The sequence below is a fragment of the Chiloscyllium plagiosum genome, unplaced genomic scaffold (genome assembly GCF_037043375.1).
Source record: "Chiloscyllium plagiosum isolate Xiang-an unplaced genomic scaffold, Cpla_swu_hap1 HiC_scaffold_33, whole genome shotgun sequence".
In the NCBI taxonomy this organism is placed as follows: Eukaryota; Metazoa; Chordata; class Chondrichthyes; order Orectolobiformes; family Hemiscylliidae; genus Chiloscyllium; species Chiloscyllium plagiosum.
The window spans coordinates 39,769,151-39,788,781 of record NW_028270171.1 but is presented as its reverse complement, the minus strand read 5'-3'; positions in this window follow the sequence as shown (position 1 = coordinate 39,788,781).

The window sequence follows — 19,631 nt, the reverse complement described above, 5'->3', positions numbered from 1 at the left end:
TAAGGAAAAGATACATTGATGTTAACACACATACTATGAAGACACCTACCAATATTTACAAATTACACAGACACATATAAGCATGTCATCAAATTATAAAGTGGGGACATTTTTGGGATTGGAAGGGATTGTGTACAACAAGAGCAATGGTGCACCTGCATATAATCCATAATCAGGTTTTCCAGAGAATGTTCCAGGAGATCGCACATTGTCCAGTTTGGTGTTCCGTTGACATTACTGTTTGTTCCAACACAGAAAGGGAGAAAAATGTTCCCTGGCTGAGAAGCAGCAGCTGATTGATCCCTCTCTCTTACTTTGTTCTGCCCGATAGCAAAGTATGAGATCAGAACATCTCTGAGTTATCTTTACCACTTGTGAAGGATTCCGAGTGAGGACTCATTGGAATTCTCCACTGCCTGAAACGAAGGGAATTTAGCCAAATCCAACTGTTCCAGAAAGAAATCCCACTAGCAGTAGCTTGTGTGAGCAGAGTAACTTCAAAGGCAGAATAACATTTGGGGCACCCTGTCATTTTACTATTTGTTATGAGTTCAACTTTCTGTGTCTCACATTTTTCTCGAAAATTACCGACTCTGAGATCCAAATCATTGGCCACATTCCTAAACTGGTTGCATTTAAGATTGGTGTAACCATTGGAGGAGTGGGACTGGAAAAGGACATAGTGACCTTCCAACATTTGTTGGAACACAAATGAGAAATTCTCAAAGGGTTGTTCAAGTGGAAATTCCCTTCCCCAGAGGATTGTGGTTTCTGGATGTTTGCATTTATTCAAAGGTGTTTTTGGTACGTAGTAAAATGGCACACAGACAGAAACGTGCTGCTGAGACCAAAAACACATGGAGCGGTGATAAAGTATCTAATGGCCCGCTCCTGCTGCTCAGTCCTGTGTTGCTATGTTCTATTCAACTCCTCACACCTCCTGCAAGGAGCACAAGGAGGCCACTTGTCCCAGATACCTGGTCAACAGTAACACAGGATCTCATTCAGTCCCTCAAGACTGTCACACATGGTTTGGTGTAGGTTGGAAATTGTTATTTGTGTCAAAAGATGCCTCTGGTCTCATTACAGAGTGTTTCCTCTCTGCAACTTGTGATTCATTTATTGGTCATATTATAGACCCAGATTCACTGTGAATACAGTCCCCATACCTCAACCAGAGATGACTCACAAAATACTTCACTCTCTCTGATTGCAAAGTTCAATAAAAGAACGTTCAGGAAAATTACTAACATTAACTTTGCAGTTACTGAATATGAGGACAACAGGAACAGGATCAGGTAATTCGGATGATCAATCCATTGTATACCATCATGGCTGATCTCCTGTTGACATTAATCCCTCTTTTAATGCCCAATTCTTCACCCCTTAGCTCTCTGACATGTCAAAAATCCATCTACCTCCTCCTTAAATGCTTTCAGTAATGTAGCTCCCCTAGCTCTTTCGCCCAGATAATTTCTAACAGTGATTACCTTCTGTGAGAGGAAAACACTCCCTACACATACATTGTCACCTATTGATATGAACAAGAGGCGAACACAGGGTCTCAGGAAAGAGTGAATGGCTATGATACCAATGTAGTATTTGACTGAGGATGGCATTGGGACCACCTATGTATTTGAGCTGAATGGGAATCAGGTGCAACTTTCCCACGGCCGGGTCTTTCAGAACACAGTAAGGTTTGGGGTCAGTAGCCAACAATCCTCTCAGTCCTGGGACATCTCTGCAGGGGATCCTCACGTTAGCCTCCTCAGCACAAACATCTTCAGTTGCTCCATCAATGCCTTTTCCCATCATAAGATCTGAAATAGGTATGATGACTGAAGATCACGCAATGTTCAGAACATTTTGTCCCCCATCAGCTCCTGAACCATTCTGCGTCCATGTGCAGCAAGACCCGGACAGCATTCCAGTTTGTGCTGTTAAAGTGTCGGTAACATTTATGTAACAGCACAGCCCAGACACTGCACATTTCCACAGTTAAAAGAGCTCATTCAGCATTTCAAGCTGGTTGCACACGGGTATGAGCTAGCATTCAGGAACAGGAAGAGTGACTGCACATTCAATACTCCTGCCTGTTACACAGGAAGAAGAGTGGTCTGTTCAGTGCATCGAGCTGTGAAACAGGAACAGGCAGAGCCCAATCAGACCCTTAAACCTGTTCCATGAGACAAGGAGGAGGCTATTCATCCCCACGAGACAGTTATACAGAAACAAGAGGTGGTCATTGATATTCCAACATGACAAACCAATGAAACCGAGACTGCACTGATAGAGGAGTCCATGATGTTAATCATGGTTCCATTGTTTGTAGAACGTGTGCTACTTTAACAAGCTTGCTGGCAGTGAGGAGGGAAGCCAAATGATTTGTGCAAGTCTCAAGGAGGCATCTTCCATCTCCGAGAAGACACACCCATGTTCTCCATGGAGATCAGAATCTGGTTGGAATAGTTAACTGTTTTAGCATGAAGGTATTGTGGCTGCTGTAGGGATTGCGCATAACGAGACTTTCAGTGCAGGACTACACACCAAATGTACTGTATTAATGTGGGGACAGTTTATTCAAAGACTGGCCCTCTATCTCTCTCATGCGAAAGGGGGATTGGGTGTGGAGTGAAGGGAATATTCTCAGAGGCTCTTAAACTACCGACAGTCATGTAACCCGAATAGAAAAGAAGCCATGGAATTTTTCACCATATCAGTGTCTATTTAGAACATCATGAGTGACTGTCCCTCCCACTCAAGGTTCAATGCAATCAACTCTCGTTCTCTCACAACGCCAGAGATTAATCTTTACTCTCTCCACATGGCACCATAATCCCAAGGATTAGTCTGGTGAAACTCCATTGCACTCTCTCTGTGGCAAGGCGATCATTCCTTATAAAGGAGGGAAAGTCTGTCCACAAAATCCCAAATACGACCTCAACAACACTCACAGCGATTATCACAATTGGTATTTTTCCTCTTGGACATCTCTGTTTATTTCCTGTGTCGTAAAAAGACTTTCCTTCTCTCTACACTGCTGGAAATAATTAACTGTTTTATAATGAATATATTGCTGCTGTCGAGATTATGGATAACATGACGTTCATTGCAGTATCCCGTACCAATTGAACAGTATTAATGTTAGGAGAGTTTATTCTAAAGCCTGAGCCTCTCTCTCTCTCTCTCTCTCCTTCTCTCTCTTTCTCTCTCTCCCTATTTCTCTCTCTCTTTCACTCTCTCTCTTTCTCTCTCTTTCTCTCTTTCTCTCTCTTTATTTCTCTCTCCTCTATTTCCCTCTGTCTCAGTCGAAATGGGGAGTGGGAGTGGTTGGGTGCAGGCTCTTAAACTATCGAGAATCATGTAATCTGAGTGAAAAAAAGCCACGGAACTTACCAACGTATCAGTCTGTTAAGTAATCATGAGTGATTGTCCATCCCCCTTAAGTTCAATGCAATCACCTCTTATTCTCGCACTGAGCTTCACTCACTGCTCATGGTGCCATCATCCCAGAGATTAGTCTGGTGAAACGTGAGAGGAAATCTATCCACAGTACCCCAAACACTGCCTCAACAGCAATCTCAGGCATGATCACAAAACATATTTTCTCTCACTTAGACATCGCTATTTCTTTCCTGTGCCACAAAAAGCCATTCCTTCTCTATGCGCTACGACTGATATGGAATTTATAAATCTCTTACATCTGTACGTCAGCATCAATAAAACCAGCAGCAGAGATGCCTATGGAGCTGTGCGTCACTGGCAGGGTGAATTTCAATGAGATTGACGACACCTAAAATAGGGGATGATCACGTACCTGAATGGAAATGAGATGTAGCAATACAGAAAACAGGCAGAGAAAGGGAGCTATCTTTGCCTTTGTTCTTCTCTCACAGGATGTATGAAGGCCTGGTCAGGGCAGCATGTTATGCAGATCTTGAAATGAGTGGCTGGTTCAGCTGTTCCACAGTACCGTAAAGAGTAAATCGCATAGCTATTGGTTTGTAGTGTCACAACACAGGATAAATCTTCCTGCTTAATTAAAATCAGCAACAGTGAAAAGATTTATCCCACGCAGTAATTTGTGATAATTCTAGAGTCCAAATCTATTTAAACTAAAATTTAACAACTTTATTTCTTAAAGAATAACAGAGAATAATAAACGAACGACTATTTACAACTTCTTCCTCTAACCTGTCTTTTACCTTCCCCCACCACAATACTAGTCCGTAAGACTCCGAATTAAGATTTACAAAACAAAACTTCTTATCTCAAAACCAGCAAGCTTTCGGTTCTTCTCCATATTCCTGTTTTCTTTTCTTCTTAGGGACTCTGCTTCACCAGTTACAATCAATAAAAGTACCTATAGAAGAGCTCTTCTTCAGGCAGTCTTTGCATGCTGGTAGCTTGGCAGTTCTCCTCTCAACTGTTCAATTTTCCATGGTCTTGTACCGCCAAACTATTGGGGATTGTATCATTGGCTTTTAAGATTGACAATATAAAAAAATCAAACTTGGTTGGAGGTGGGTATTTTGGGTATAATTCAAGATGTTTTGCTGAATTTGTTTTTGTTTTGAGACAATGAGCTAATCAGGTTGTTCAACCAAATGTTACATTATATCTATTTTTCAGAACACTTGTGCAGTCAGGTAGTTATTACTGGCTTTTAATTCTCTCAAAAGTACAGTACACCCACGTGTTCATCACAGAAGTCACACGGAAACCTGACGAGGGAAGCATGACGCAATGACTTCCTTAAAGTACTTGAGGCACGCAGATTGGTTTTTATAACAAATGATAATGGTTGCTTTTAAACTCTCCAATTTCCTTGATGAGATATCAACAGACCATTATTCTGTGGCTCTAGATCATGAGTCACTGGCTTGACCACCATAAACTGTCTTCTTGTATGTGCAGAGAACAAGTTAAACATTCTCAAAGAGCAATTATTTAGTAACGGACATGTGGATAGAAGGAACGTGAAACTAATGCATTCGGATTGAAGAAAGGCACAAATGGTATATTCAGAAGTTGCACTGAGACTGAGGACGAGACTGGGATATCATGATGGTGGTATCGGACAGGATTGGTGATTGGGGAGGACATGGAGATGTAAAGCTGTGAAGGAGAAAGTGGATTATGAAGTTTGAGAACAGTCTGGTTCCTTCTCACAAATCAGTGAGTAATTTATAAATAGTAGTTTGATAGTTATAATATATAATGAAATGAAATTTTGTTTGGAACTGAAGACATTATCTTGCACTTTCCAAATTTTATATATCATGAGCAGAAATTCAGTCAGACAAATATAATGACTTACCAGGAACACCAACTATAGCGAGGATGGGATAGTAACCACCTTGAATGATCCAAAGGATATCCTGGATCCGTGATGCTAATGATATCCAAGGCCAAGAGAGATAGAAAAGACTGAAGGATAAACTCCTGTCTGTTATTGTAATATTCCAGTCTAATGATCTCAGATTCTGATACATTGTTGTACCATTCCAGTTTACTGATCTTAGATTCTGATCCATTGTTGGAACATTCCAATTCCAAGTGCTCAGATTCTGGACCATTATTGTAACGTTCAACCTAATGTTCTCAGATTCTGATCTCTACTCCCCCTCTCTCTCGAGCTGATGGTCCCTGTTAGTGCTGTCAGTGATGTTCCTACTCATACTATGGAGTAACATATTGAAAAGAGCCCATTTATCATTCAACGATGGAAACTCTCCACTGGGATAATTAGGATCCACAGAGATTGACATTAATCACAGCCACTGAACAAATAACTCCAGTTAACCCCTTTCAATTTAATATTGATTTTATTAAAATTCAAAAGAACGTTTAAAATTTACACATTTGGAATGGGATATGTGGGGGTGACAGAGGGAAGGAATATTGGAGATGGTAGATTGAATGCGTGCAATCATTCAATCTGCCTTGGATATGAGAGTAATGACAAAGGGTTGTCAGAACATAAACAAGTTTCTCCGTTTATAAATGGAAACATACAGTCTGTAACTACTGATCAGTGATTATAATGTCAGTAAAATATGGAGAGAACTTTTCTAGTCCATAATCTGACTGGCAAATGTGCCTACGACGAGATGAGTGATAAGAGACAAATGGCATGGATATGTTAACAGAAAATATGACGTGATACACAATTCAGATGGTTATTCGAGGATCAGAGAGGGCAGGTGAGGGTCTTGCTGTTAATGTCATCGATGTCAATCAACTGTGATTAATTACCATTCAATTTCAATTTCAGTGTGATTATGATATTGGGGACATGGCTGCTGAGACTGGAGAGAGGGAACATGATATTTCCCAGTCATCAGTATTGAAATGTTACTCTTTATAAATCATTTTAAGATCAAATTCCAGGATACAACTCCAATGAGGAATGAGGAGAGCCAATATTAACCATACAACCAGAAAACATTGGAGCAGAAATTAGGCACATTGAGCCTGCTCCGCCATTGGATTGAGAGTTTTCTGATCCCTCTCTCAACCAAATCTCTGTAATATTTATATCTTAGTTATATATACTAATTCAAACTCCAAGCTCCAAGCTCATCTGTTTTGCCTGTCATACTGCTCACATTAAAATCAGTGCACTTCAGACTGCCAGTCCCATTTTGTTGACGAGAAAGTGAGGTCTGCAGATGCTGGAGATCAGAGCTGAAATGTGTTGCTGGAAAAGCGCAGCAGGTCAGGCAGCATCCAGGGAACAGGAGAATCGACATTTCGGGCATAAGCCCTTCTTCAGGAATGAGGAAAGTTTGTCCAGCAGGCTAAGATAAAAGGTAGGGAGGAGGGACTTGGGGGAGGGGCGTCGGAAATGTGATAGGTGGAAAGAGGTCAAGGTGAGGGTGATAGGTCAGACTGGGGTGGGGGCGGAGAGGGCGGGAAGAAGATTGCAGGTTAGGAAGGCGGTGCTGAATTCGATGGATTTGACTGAGACAGGGTGGGGGGAGGGGAAATGAGGAAACTGGTGAAATCCGAGTTTCCCCTCCCCCCACCCTGTCTGAACTTGTCCAGCCTGCTGGACAAACTTTCCTCATTCCTGAAGAAGGGCTTATGCCCGAAACGTCGATTCTCGTGTTCCCTGGATGCTGCCTGACCTGCTGCGCTTTTCCAGCAACACATTTCCAGTCCCATTTTGTTCACTGCTCTCTGCCAGGTTGTTGGTCTTAGCTATACTGGGATTAGTCTCCAACTGCTCTTCAGTCACTGCTTGTGGATGTACTGCTCTGGCTCCCCCCACCCCGTCCCCTACCATCCCCCAACCGCCACACTAGTTTAAAACCTCCTGACTGACAATAGCAAACCTGTCTGCCAGGTGATTGCTGACAGTTCACGCCCATCCCGTCTTTCTTGTGTATTTCTTACTGACCTAGGAATCCCAATGACCCACATATCGGAGATTGTTGCCAGTCCAAATGCATCCCATCCTTCTTGTGTATATCCTACCGACCCGGGACTCCAAATGATCCACATATTGGAAGTGCTGCCTACCCGACCAGCTCTTTGGCCATGTTTTAACTGTGCTACCTACTTATTTCTAACCTCACAGGCACGTGGCATGATCTAGTTTCTCCAACATTCAAATATGCTTTCAGCACAACTCCGGCAATACCATTACTTTAAAATGGATAGACTTGACAATAAAAACTTAAGTATGATCTCATTAACCAGGAAAGTGGAGCCCAATGAATCATTCGCAATGACCATCGGATGTGATATCTATCACCTCCACCAAACCTGCGTGACAAGGTATACATATGGAGCATCTTTTTTTAGATGGACGAGGATAAACAGAAGTTAGCCCAAAAGAAATTGTCAGAACAGATGAGTGCCATTCAGCCTGTTTACTCTGCTTTGCTGTTCAATTGGATTTTAGCTATCCCGTTCCTTTTAATGGCAGGGTCTTAACCCCGCATCCCGAGCGGGTCAGAAATTGTCCAGTGTCTTTGTGCGCTCCCTGCGTAGGGAGCATCCAGTGCTAGGCGATGGGGTGTGGGGAACCCCAGGGTAGCTCGATGAAAGGCTGCATGTAGTGACAGATGGACTCAGTGATCGAGAGAGACAGAGTAGATAATCAGGGACATGCACCCACATAAGTAGCTGGGCAAGATTCCCAAGCACTCGGGGAGCCTGAGCACCAGTGCCACTTTTACAATAAACCAGTCATATTTGCAGCAATTCTCCATCAAACACAGGCAAATATACTGCAGATGAGAGAAACCTGAAACAATCACAGAAACATACTGTGGAAATAGAAAACAGTTAATTCTCCCAATTCAGACATGGGGAGATTGTAAAAACTCCACAAAGACAGGGTCCAGAGTTTGGAATTGAAGCCGAGTCCCTGGCACTGTGAGGCAGCAGTGTTGTGTCACCGCGCTACCCAACGATGGACAATAGGATTAGTATAGTTACATTATTATACTTTCGACAGTCAATTAACTGGAATGCTCTCAATCAGATTGTCTAAGATTGGGAAGCCTTTATACAGCAGCAGAGGTCAATTGAATTAGCAAGAAAGTGGTGAACACGAAACATATCAGCTAGCTCACTTTAGAAAAGGAGATTGCAGGAGTTTTGTTAAGATATATAAAAGGGGAGAGTGAACATTGGACAACCAGAAATTGTGGCAGGATGCAGAGAAATGGAGAACAAAGAATTGGAGAATGGCCTGAATAGGTACTTTCCATCAATCCTCACAATGGTAGACACAAGGAACATTCCAGAACTTCAAGCAAGTCAAGGGTGAGGGATGGGTGTAGTGATCGGCGCTGAGGAGAAGGTACTGGGGAAGCTGCAATGTTTGAAAATGGATAAATCACACAGGCTGGAAGGATAACAACCAAAGTTCTGAAGGAATTAGTGGAGGAGATTGTGAAACCATTGGTCGTGACTGTTCAGGAATAACTATCATCAGACAGAGTCCCAGAGAACTGGAAAAAGGATAATGTAAAACCTCTGTCTAAGAAGGAAGAAAGGCAAAATGCAGGAAATCATAGGGCAATTAGCCTGGCATCGGTCGTTATTAGGGATTTAGAGTGCATTTCGAGCAATGACATTGCAGAGTACTTGGAGATGCATTGTACAATAGGGTTGAGTCAGCATGGCTTCATCAAGGAGTGGCCCCGCTGACAAGTCTGTCAGAACTCTTTCAGAAGATAATGAGCAGGTTTGACAAAGGGAGGATGTGATCTGATTTGCTAATAGGGAATGGGTTAAATTTGAATCTTTGTTAAATTGAATCATGTTAATTTATTGGTTACAACTTGCATAAGCAGATGCATAAAAACAAGTTAGAATTGTAAAGGAGCAATTCAATACTAGTTAAATAAAATAAGGATGGAGGGTCGGTTGATGTGTTGTTTCACCATGATATAGGAGTGGTGGACCCCACTGTGGTTCCCAGTGATCATGTCTGGAGTAAATATTGCATGCTGGAAGAACTCTGGCTCAGAGTCGATGATCTGGAGTTTACCCATGCAGTCATTTGGGCTCTGCTGACGCCTCAGCTAATTACATGGGCATATGATCAAAAAATGTACAGACCTGTATAAAAATGATAAGTTTTGATCTCTGTTTGTACATGTTTACATATGTATGGCATGACCAAGTGTACAGGCCATCAAATTATTTTATGAATAAAGTATATTTTTTGAAATAAAACAAAATCTGGAGTTTAAGTGAATCCATGAGGATTCTAGAGTGAATCCATGAGGAAAGGCATCATCACCCTCATCTACAAGCGGAAGGGGGAGGGGGAAGGGGAGAGGGAGGAACCCAAAAATTGGAGACCAATCTCACTGTTGAATGCAGATTACAAAATTCTGTCAAAGGTAATCGCCAACCGGGTCAGGTCTGCTCCAGGGTCAGTGATTCACCCTGACCAAACCTGTGCTGTGGTGGGCAGGAAGATCGCTGAGAGTCTCGCACTCCTCAGGGATACGATCGCCTACGTGCAGGACAGAGGGTTGGACACCTGCCTGATCAGCCTGGACCAGGAGAAAGCCTTTGACAGGATATCACACAGGTATATGAGAGATGTTCTCTCCAAAATGGGCTTTGGGGAGGGAATCTGCAATTGGATCAGACTGCTCTACACCAACATTGTCAGTGCAGTCTCAATCAACGGGTGGGAATCAGATAGCTTCCCAGTCAGATCTGGAGTCAGGCAGGGCTGCCCCCTCTCTCCTGCCTTGTTTGTGTGCTGCATAGAGCCATTTGCCTAGTCCATCAGGAAGGATACGACTATGAGGGGGGTGACTATTCCTGGCAGCGGGGGCCTGCAGGTTAAGGCCTCCCTATACATGGATGACGTTGCCGTTTTCTGCTCAGATCCGCTGTCCGTGCGCAGACTCATGTGCATTTGTGACCAGTTCGAACGGGCCTCGGGGGCCAAGGTAAACCGAGGCAAGAGCGAGGCCATGCTCTTCGGGAACTGGGCCGACCAATCCTCGATCCCCTTCACTGTCAGGACCGACCACCTGAAGGTGCTGGGTATTTGGTTCGGAGGGGCTGGGGCATGCGCCAAGTCTTGGGAGGAGCGTATCAGCAAAGTGAGGCAGAAACTGGGCAGATGGAAGCTACGGTCGCTCTCCATCGCGGGAAAAAACCTGGTCATCAGGTGTGAGGCACTGTCATTGCTATTATACGTGGCACAGGTCTGGCCTATTCCCAGAACCTGTGCTGCTGCAGTCACCCGGGCCATCTTCCAGTTTATATGGAGGTCAAAGATGGACCGGTCCGAAGGGACTCACTGTATAAAGATCTGGACAACGGGGGAAAAAATACACCCAATGCCACCCTCACCCTGATGGCCACCTTTATGTGTGGCTGCATCAAGCTGTGCGTGGATCCCCGGTACGCAAACACCAAGTGTCACTACGGACTGAGGTTCTACTTGTCCCCGGTGTTGCGAAGGATGGGCCTGGCCTCGCTGCCGCGGAATGCACCGAGTAGTTGGACCGTTCCGTATCACCTGTCCTTCATGGAGACATTTATGAAGAAAAACACCTTTGACCACAAGTCCATCAGGAAGTGGTCAGCACGTAGTGTCCTTGAGACCCTTCGGGAAAAGGAGAGAGCGGATCCTATCGAGCGGTTCCCTGAGCAGACTGTCAAAGCCATTTGGCAGAATGCCTCATCGCCAGAACTTTCCAACAAGCACCAAGACATGGCTTGGCTGGTGGTGAGAAGGGCTCTGCCTGTGAGATACTTTATGCATGCCCGGACTCTCAGCCGCACCGCACGCTGCCCTCGAAGCGGCTGCGGGGGGGACGAGACTGTCACACACCTCTTTCTGGAATGTGCCTACGCAGAGGAAGTCTGGAGAGGAATGCAATGGTCTTTGTCGAGGTTCGTCCCGAGCAGCACCATGACGTGGGACTCCGTGCTCTACGGCCTGTTCCCCGGGACGCACACCGAGACGAACATCAACTGTGCCTGGAGGATCATCAACTCGGTGAAGGACGCTCTCTGGGTGGTCCGAAACCTGCTGATCTTCCAGCTGAAGGAGTTGACCCCGACTGAGTGTTGCAGACTGGCACATTCCATGGTCCAGGACTACGTGTTGAGGGACGCGCTGAAGCTTGGGGCAGCTGCCGCCAAGGCGCGGTGGGGAAAGACCACTGTGTAAAGTCTGCCTGCCTCACGAAGAACAGGGGGCCCATGCAGTCATTTGGGCTCTGCTGACGCCTCAGCTAATTATATGGGCATATGATCAAAAAATGTACAGACCTGTATAAAAATGATAAGGTTTGATCTCTGTATGTACATGTTTACATATGTATGGCATGACCAACTGTACAGACCATCAAATTATTTTATGACTAAATTATATTTTTGAAATAATAAAAAAAAAATCTGGAGTTTAAGCTCTCCATCGCGGGAAAAAACCTGGTCATCAGGTGTGAGGCACTGTCATTGCTATTATACGTGGCACAGGTCTGGCCTATTCCCAGAACCTGTGCCGCTGCAATCACCCGGGCCATCTTCCAGTTTATATGGAGGTCAAAGATGGACCGGGTCCGAAGGGACTCACTGTATAAAGATCTGGGCAACGGGGGAAAAAATACACCCAATGCCACCCTCACCCTGATGGCCACCTTTGTGTGTGGCTGCATCAAGCTGTGCGTGGATCCCCGGTACGCAAACACCAAGTGTCACTACGTACTCAGGTTCTACCTGTCCCCGGTGTTGCGAAGGATGGGCCTGGCCTCGCTGCCGCGGAACGCTCCGAGTAGTTGGACCGTTCCGTATCACCTGTCCTTCGTGGAGAAATTTATGAAGAAAAACACCTTTGATCACAAGTCCATTAGGAAGTGGTCAGCACGTAGTGTCCTTGAGACCCTTCGGGAAAAGGAGAGGGCGGATCCTATCGAGCGGTTCCCTGAGCAGACTGTCAAAGCCATTTGGCAGAATGCCTCATCGCCAGAACTTTCCAACAAGCACCAAGACATGGCTTGGCTGGTGGTGACAAGGGCTCTGCCTGTGAGATCCTTTATGCATGCCCGGACTCTCAGCCGCACCGCACGCTGCCCTCGAAGCGGCTGCGGGGGGGACTAGACTGTCACACACCTCCTTCTGGAATGTGCCTACGCAGAGGAAGTCTGGAGAGGATTGCAGTGGTCTTTGTCGAGGTTCGTCCCGAGCAGCGCCGTGATGCGGGACTCCGTGCTCTACGGTCTGTTCCCCGGGATGCACACCGAGACGAACATCAACTGTGCCTGGAGGATCATCAACTCAGTGAAGGACGCTCTCTGGGTGGTCCGAAACCTGCTGATCTTCCAGCTGAAGGAGTTGACCCTGACTGAGTGTTGCAGACTGGTACATTCCATGGTCCAAGACTACGTGTTGAGGGACCCGCTGAAGCTTGGGGCAGCTGCCGCCAAGGCACGGTGGGGAAAGACCACTGTGTAAAGTCTGCCTGCCTCACGAAGAACAGGGGGCCCATGCAGTCATTTGGGCTCTGCTGACGCCTCAGCTAATTATATGGGCATATGATCAAAAAATGTACAGACCTGTATAAAAATGATAAGTCTTGATCTCTGTATGTACATGTTTACATATGTATGGCATGGCCAACTGTACAGACCATCAAATTATTTTATGAATAAAGTATATTTTTGAAATTAAAAAAAAAATCTGGAGTTTAAGCTTCAAACATTGCAAGGCATCAGGGAGGGGGAGAGTTCTCTGGATTCTGTGATTCAGGAGATAGTTACACTCCTTAGATCAACTGACTCAAATTCAGTCAGTGGTTAGAAAGCGAAGGGTATGGTTATGAATGAGGCTGATAGAGGGATCCAGGAGGTAGAGTTGCAGGAGCCTCAGCGCTTGTCCGTGTCTAACAGGTTCAAGAGTTTTGTTCCCTGTGTGGATGGGAATGGAAACTGCAGGGAGGATGAGCTGATTGCCACAGTACCGACTTGAGGGAAGCTTTCAATGGGGCAAGAGAAGAGAGATATTATTGTAATTGGGGGTAGTATAGTTAGCGGTATAGACGCTATTCTCTGTGATCTGGATTGAGAGTCCTGGAAGTTGCGTTACTTACTGGTGTTTGGATTAGGGATATCTCATCTGGGCTGCAGAACGTGGAGTGGGAGGATAAAGATCCATTGGTCGTATCTGTGTAGGTACCAGCGACAGAGATAAAACTAGGGCAGAGGTCCTGCTAAGGGATATGAACAGCTCGGAGCTAAATTAGCACAGGGTCAGCAGGAAAATGTGTGGCTCAAAGTTTGGTGTGGGAGAAGTGGGTTTGTATCATGGGACGTTGACGCCAGTACTGGCGAAAGAGGGCACTGTTCTGATCGGACGGTCTTCATCTAAAATGTGTTGGGACCAGAGTCCTGGCAAATCGCACTGTTGGAATATTGCATGCAATTCTGGTCTCCTTCCTATCGGAAAGATGTTGTGAAACTTGAAAGGTTTCAGAAAAGATTTACAAGGATGTTGCCAGGGTTGGAGGATTTGAGCTATAGGGAGATGCTGAACAGGCTGGAGCTGTATTCCCTGGAGTGTTGGAGGCTTATAGAGGTTTACAAAATTATGAGGGGTATGGATAGGATAAATGGACAAAGACTCTTCACTGGTGTTGGGGAGTCCAGAACTAGAGGGCATATTTTTAGAGTGAGAGGGGAAAGATATAAAGGAGACCTAAGGGCAACTTTTTCACGCAGAGGGTAGCACATATATGGAATGAGCTGCCAGAGGATGTGGTGGAGGCTGGTACAATTGCAACATTTAAGAGGCATTTGGATGGGTATATGAATAGGAAGGGATTGGAGGGATATGGGCCCGGTGCTGGCAGGTGGGACGAGATTGGGTTGGGATATCCGGTCGACATGGACGGATTGGACCGAAGGGTCTGTTTCCATGCTGTACATCTCTATGACTCTATGGCTCTAAGTTATTCAAATCTCCAGCACAGACGCAGAGAGTATGGAAAGTGTTAGCAATCAAACTTCAAACACACAGAACAAACAAATAACAATGAGAAGAGGGATGGTTATTACAGGGCTGAATTGTTGTATCGGAATGCATGCAGTATAAGGAATAAGGTAAATAAGCTTGTGACACATACACAAATTGGCAGGTCGCCATCACGGAGACATCGCTGCAAGAGAATCAGGATTGGGAGCTGAATATTAGATTAGATTACTGTACAGTGTGGTAACAGGCCCTTCGGCCCAACAAGTCCACACCAACCCGCCGAAGCGTAACCTACCCATACCCCTAACCGAACACTACAGACGATTTAGCATGGCCAATTCACCTGACCTGCACATCTTTGGACTGTGGGAGGAAACCGGAGCACCCGGAGGAAACCCACGCAGACACGGGGAGAATGTGCAAACTCCACACAGTCAGTCACCTGAGGTGGGAATTGAACCCGGGTCTCTGGTGGTGTGAGGCAGCAGTGCTAACCACTGTGCCACCGTGCTGCCCACAAAGGATATGCATCCTATCAAAAAGATAGGCAGTTGGATCGAGGGGATAGGATTGTCTTATTGGGAAGAAATGACATTAAATCAATAATAAGAAATGAAGTAAGGTCAAATGGTGTAGTGTCTGTGTCAGTAGAATTGACGAATCAAAAAGGTTAAAAAAATGTAGAAGGAGTTCTGTTCAGGCCTCCAAACAGTCGTCAGGAGCTGGGGTGCAAGATATACCAGGAGCTAGAAAGGCGTGCAGGAAATACAAAGTGACAGTGATCATGTAGGATTACATTACGGAGGTGCGCTGGGAATTCAGGTTGGTAGTGGTTTGCAGGAAAAGGAATTTGTGGAATGTCGATGAGTTGCTTTTTTGGAGCAGCTTGTACAGGCAGACTAGATAAGGGAGCTTAAGGTGAAGGAAATCATAGGAGGCAGTGATCATAATATGATTGAATTTACTCTGCAATTTCAGATGGCAAAGTCAGAATCAGTGGTGACGGTACTAAAGCTGAATAAAGGCAATTAAGAGTCATGAGAGAGGAGCTGGATAGAATTAACTGGTAGAAGGGCCCAGCAGGAAAGACAGTGGAGCAGCAATGGCAGTAGAATTTTGGAGTAATTCAGGATGCAGCAGAGATTTACCCCGAGTAAAAAGAGGCATGGTACATGGAGAATGAGGTAACCATGACTGACGAGGGAAGTCAGGTATAGCAGTAAAGCAAAAGCGACAGGATACAATGTGGCAACGTGCAGTGGAAACCAGAGAGTTGGGAAACTTACAAAGACAAAACAGAATTTAAACAAAATAAAATAAGGAGGGAGATTATTAAATATGGGGGTAACGCTGGCCAGAAATATAAAGGAAGCCTGTAAGAGCTTCTTTCGATGTATAAAGTACAAAAGAGAGGCAAAAGAGGGCATTGGATTGCTGGAAAATGACACTAGAGAGATAGTAGTGGGGTCAAAGAAAATGGCGTGGGATTTGGATAATTACTTTGCATCAGTTTCATGATGGAAGACACTAATAATGTCTCAAAATATTCAGGAGAGTGAGGGGCTAGAACTGAGTGTGGTGACCACCACCATGGAGAACATGCTAGGAAATGTTGAATGGCTTAAAGTTGGTTAAATAACCTGAACCAGAGGGATTAAATCTCTGTGTTATAAGAAAGATAGCTGAAGAGTTAGTTGAAGCGATGGCGGTGAGTTTTCAGGAATCGCTCGAGAAAGGATTGATTCCAGACCATTGGAAACCCACTGGCGTGACATCTGTTATTACACAGAGAGTAAGGAAGATAAGACAAAAAATACTTAACCTTTGTCGTGGGTAAGATCCTGGAATCCCTTGTGAAGGATGAGATTTCTGAATACTTGGAAGTGTTTGGTAAAATAGGGCAAAGTCAGCATGGTTCCATCAAGGCAAGGTCTTGCCTGACAAATTTGTTGGAAATCTTTGATGAATAAATGAGCAGGATCGATCAAGTACAGCCAATGATGTTATCCACCTGGACGTCAAGAAGGTCTTTGGCAAGGTGTCACACAAGAGATTATTGAGTATGATAAGGGTCCATGGTGTGCGAGGCATGGTAGAGGCATGAACAGAAGATTGTCCGTCTGACAGAAAGCAGAGAGTGGGGATAACGTGGTCCTTCTCAGGATGGCAGCAGGTGACAAGTAGTGGTCTGCAAGGCACAGTGTTGGTACCATAACTACTTACCTTATACGTTAACAATCTAGATGATGGAACTGCGAGCACTCCAGCTAAGTTTGCAGACGAAACAAAGATACATCGAGGGTCAGGTCGGAGAGAGGAGGTGGAGAGGCTGAAGAGGAATTGGCCAGGTAAAAGGGTTGGAAGATGTTTTCCAACGTCTGAAAGTGTGAGGTCATGCTCTTTGGCATGAAGAATAGAGGCATGTACTATTTCCTTAATGGGGAGAAAATTCAGAAATGCAAAGGGATTTGGGAGTTATAGTGCAGGGTTTTCTTAAGGGAAGCTTGCAGGTTGAGGTAGTAGTTCGGAGGGTAATTGCAGTTATTATTGATGGCATTTAGATTAGATTACTTACAGTGTTGAAACAGGCCCTTCGGACCAACAAGTTCACACCGACCCGCCGAAACGCAACCCACCCAGACCTACCCAGACTCTCCTACATTTACCCTTTCACCTAACACTACGGGCAATTTAGCATGGCCAATCCACCTAACCTGCACTTTTTTGGACTGTGGGAGGAAACCGGAGCACCCGGAGGAAACTCACGCAGACACGGGGAGAATGTGCAAACTCCACACAGTCAGTCGCCTGAGGCGGGAATTGAACCCGGGTCTCTGGCGCTGTGAGGCAGCCGTGCTAAAAAAAACTGTGCCACTGTGCCACTGTGCCGTCCACAACGTTGCAATATATTACAAGAGAGATTGAATATAAGAACAGGCTGTATACAGCTTTGGTCAGACTACATTTGTAGTATTTCGCGCACTGTTGAGCCCCATATGTCCCTGTTGTGTGTTCAGAAGATGTTCACGGGAATAGCCAGAGGAGTGAAAAGTTTATTGTATGAGGGATGTTTGAGTATTTGGATCTATACTTGATAAAGTTTAGAAGGAAGAGAGGAAATGTAATTGAAACATACAGAATACTGAATGATCTGAACAGAGTGGATGTTCATAAGATTTTTCCATTGGTTTCCATTGACAGTAGGATGAAAGGACACAGCCTGAGCTTAAAAGGAACGCCTTTTAGAACGTTGATAAGGAGACTTCTTTAACCAGGGAATGGTGAATCTTTGCAATATATTGCCAGAGAAGGCTGTGGGAGCAGGTCATTGAGTATATTTGAGATGGAGATAGTCTTTTGATTATCCAGGGGACCTATGGTTACGGGGAGAAGGTTGGAGAATGGGTTTGAGAAACGTATCTGCGATGATTGAATAGCGGATTAGACTCGATGGGCAAACTGGCCTGATTTCTGCTCCTATGTCCTGTAGTCTTATGGTCTAAACCTTAAGGGGGCACCTTGTATCGCTGACAATATGGATTCATGCTCTTCATGAAGTTCAGAAGCTGGTGGAAATAGTTGATTGTTTTCAAATGAAGGTATTGTGGCTGCTGTCGGGTGGTGGATAATATGACATTTAGTGCAGGATCACACACCAACTGCACTGTATTAGTGTGGGGAGAGTTTATTCAAAACCTGGACCTCTCTATCTCTCTCAATCGCCGAAGGGAGTAGGGTTGGGGTGGGTAGGCGTAACGTCCTCAGAGGCATTTAAACTATCCAGCATCATGCATCATGAGTGAAACAACAGTCATGGAATTTATCACCTTCTCATTGTCTGTTAGAACAAAAGGAGTGACTGTCCATCCCCCTCAAGGATCAAGGCAATCATCTCTTATTATCTCATAGCGCGACAGATCAACCTTTATTCACTCCTCATGGTGCCATCATATCAGGGATTAATCCGGTAGAATTCCGGTTTATTCTTTCTGTGATAAGGAGATCACTCCTTATAAGGAAGATAAAATCTGTCCACAATACCCCAAACACTGCCTCAACAATGCTCTCAGAGTTGATCGCAATAATTCCTTTTCCTCACTTAGTTGGCTCCATTTCCTTCATGTGACACAGGAAACCATTCATTTCCAATGCACTGCCGCTGATGTGGAATTTAAAATATCCTTACATCTGTAGGTTAGCATCAACGAAGCCAGCACCAGAGGTGCCTGTCGAGATAGACATCACTCTGAGGGAGAGTCTCAATCACAAAGAATGCATCTAAAATAGGGAATGGCTGCCTACCTGAAAGGAATTCAGCTGCAGGAATATGGGATACATGCAGAGGAAGGGAGTTATCATTCCTTTTGATCTGCCCTCACGGGATGTGTACAGCCCTGGTCAGGCCAGATCTTTATGCCGACCTTGAACTGAGTGGCTGATTCAGCTGCCCCACAGGACAGTAAAGAGTAAAACACAGTGCTGGGGGTTTGCAGTTACACAGAAACCTGACCAGGGAAGTTTGATCCATTGCCTTCTTTAATGGGCATGAGGCAAGCCAATATCAACAGATTATCATTTTGTGCCTCTTGATTATGATTACACTGTCTTCCCATCTTTCTAATTCTATGCACAGAACAACATAAACATCTCAAGTGCAATTATTTTGCGATGGACACGTGGTAAGAAGGGACTTGAAACAGCTGCATGCGGAGATGAACAAAGGCACAAACATGGTTTATTCAGGAGTTGTACTGAGGCTGAGGAGGAGACTGGGATGTCACGATTTTGGTACTGGACAGGATTGGTGAGTGGGGAGGGTATGGACATGTAAGCTTGTGCAGGCGAAAATGAATCAAGGAGAACAGTCTGTTTCACCCTCCCATATTGGTGGGTAATTTGTAAACAACCATTTGCTAGTTATAAATTGTACGGAATGGAATCTTTGATTGGAACTGAAAACATTGACTTGCACCTTTCCAACGTTTCCATATCATGGCCATCAATTCAGTTCAGACCGTTTCACTAGGCAGATAGAGTGACTTACCAGGAACACCAACTATAGCAAGGATAGGATCGTAACCAGCTTGAATAACCATCAGTACATCTTCAATCCACGATGCTCATGATAGCCAAGGCTGGGAAAGCCAGAAAAGATCCGAGGATAA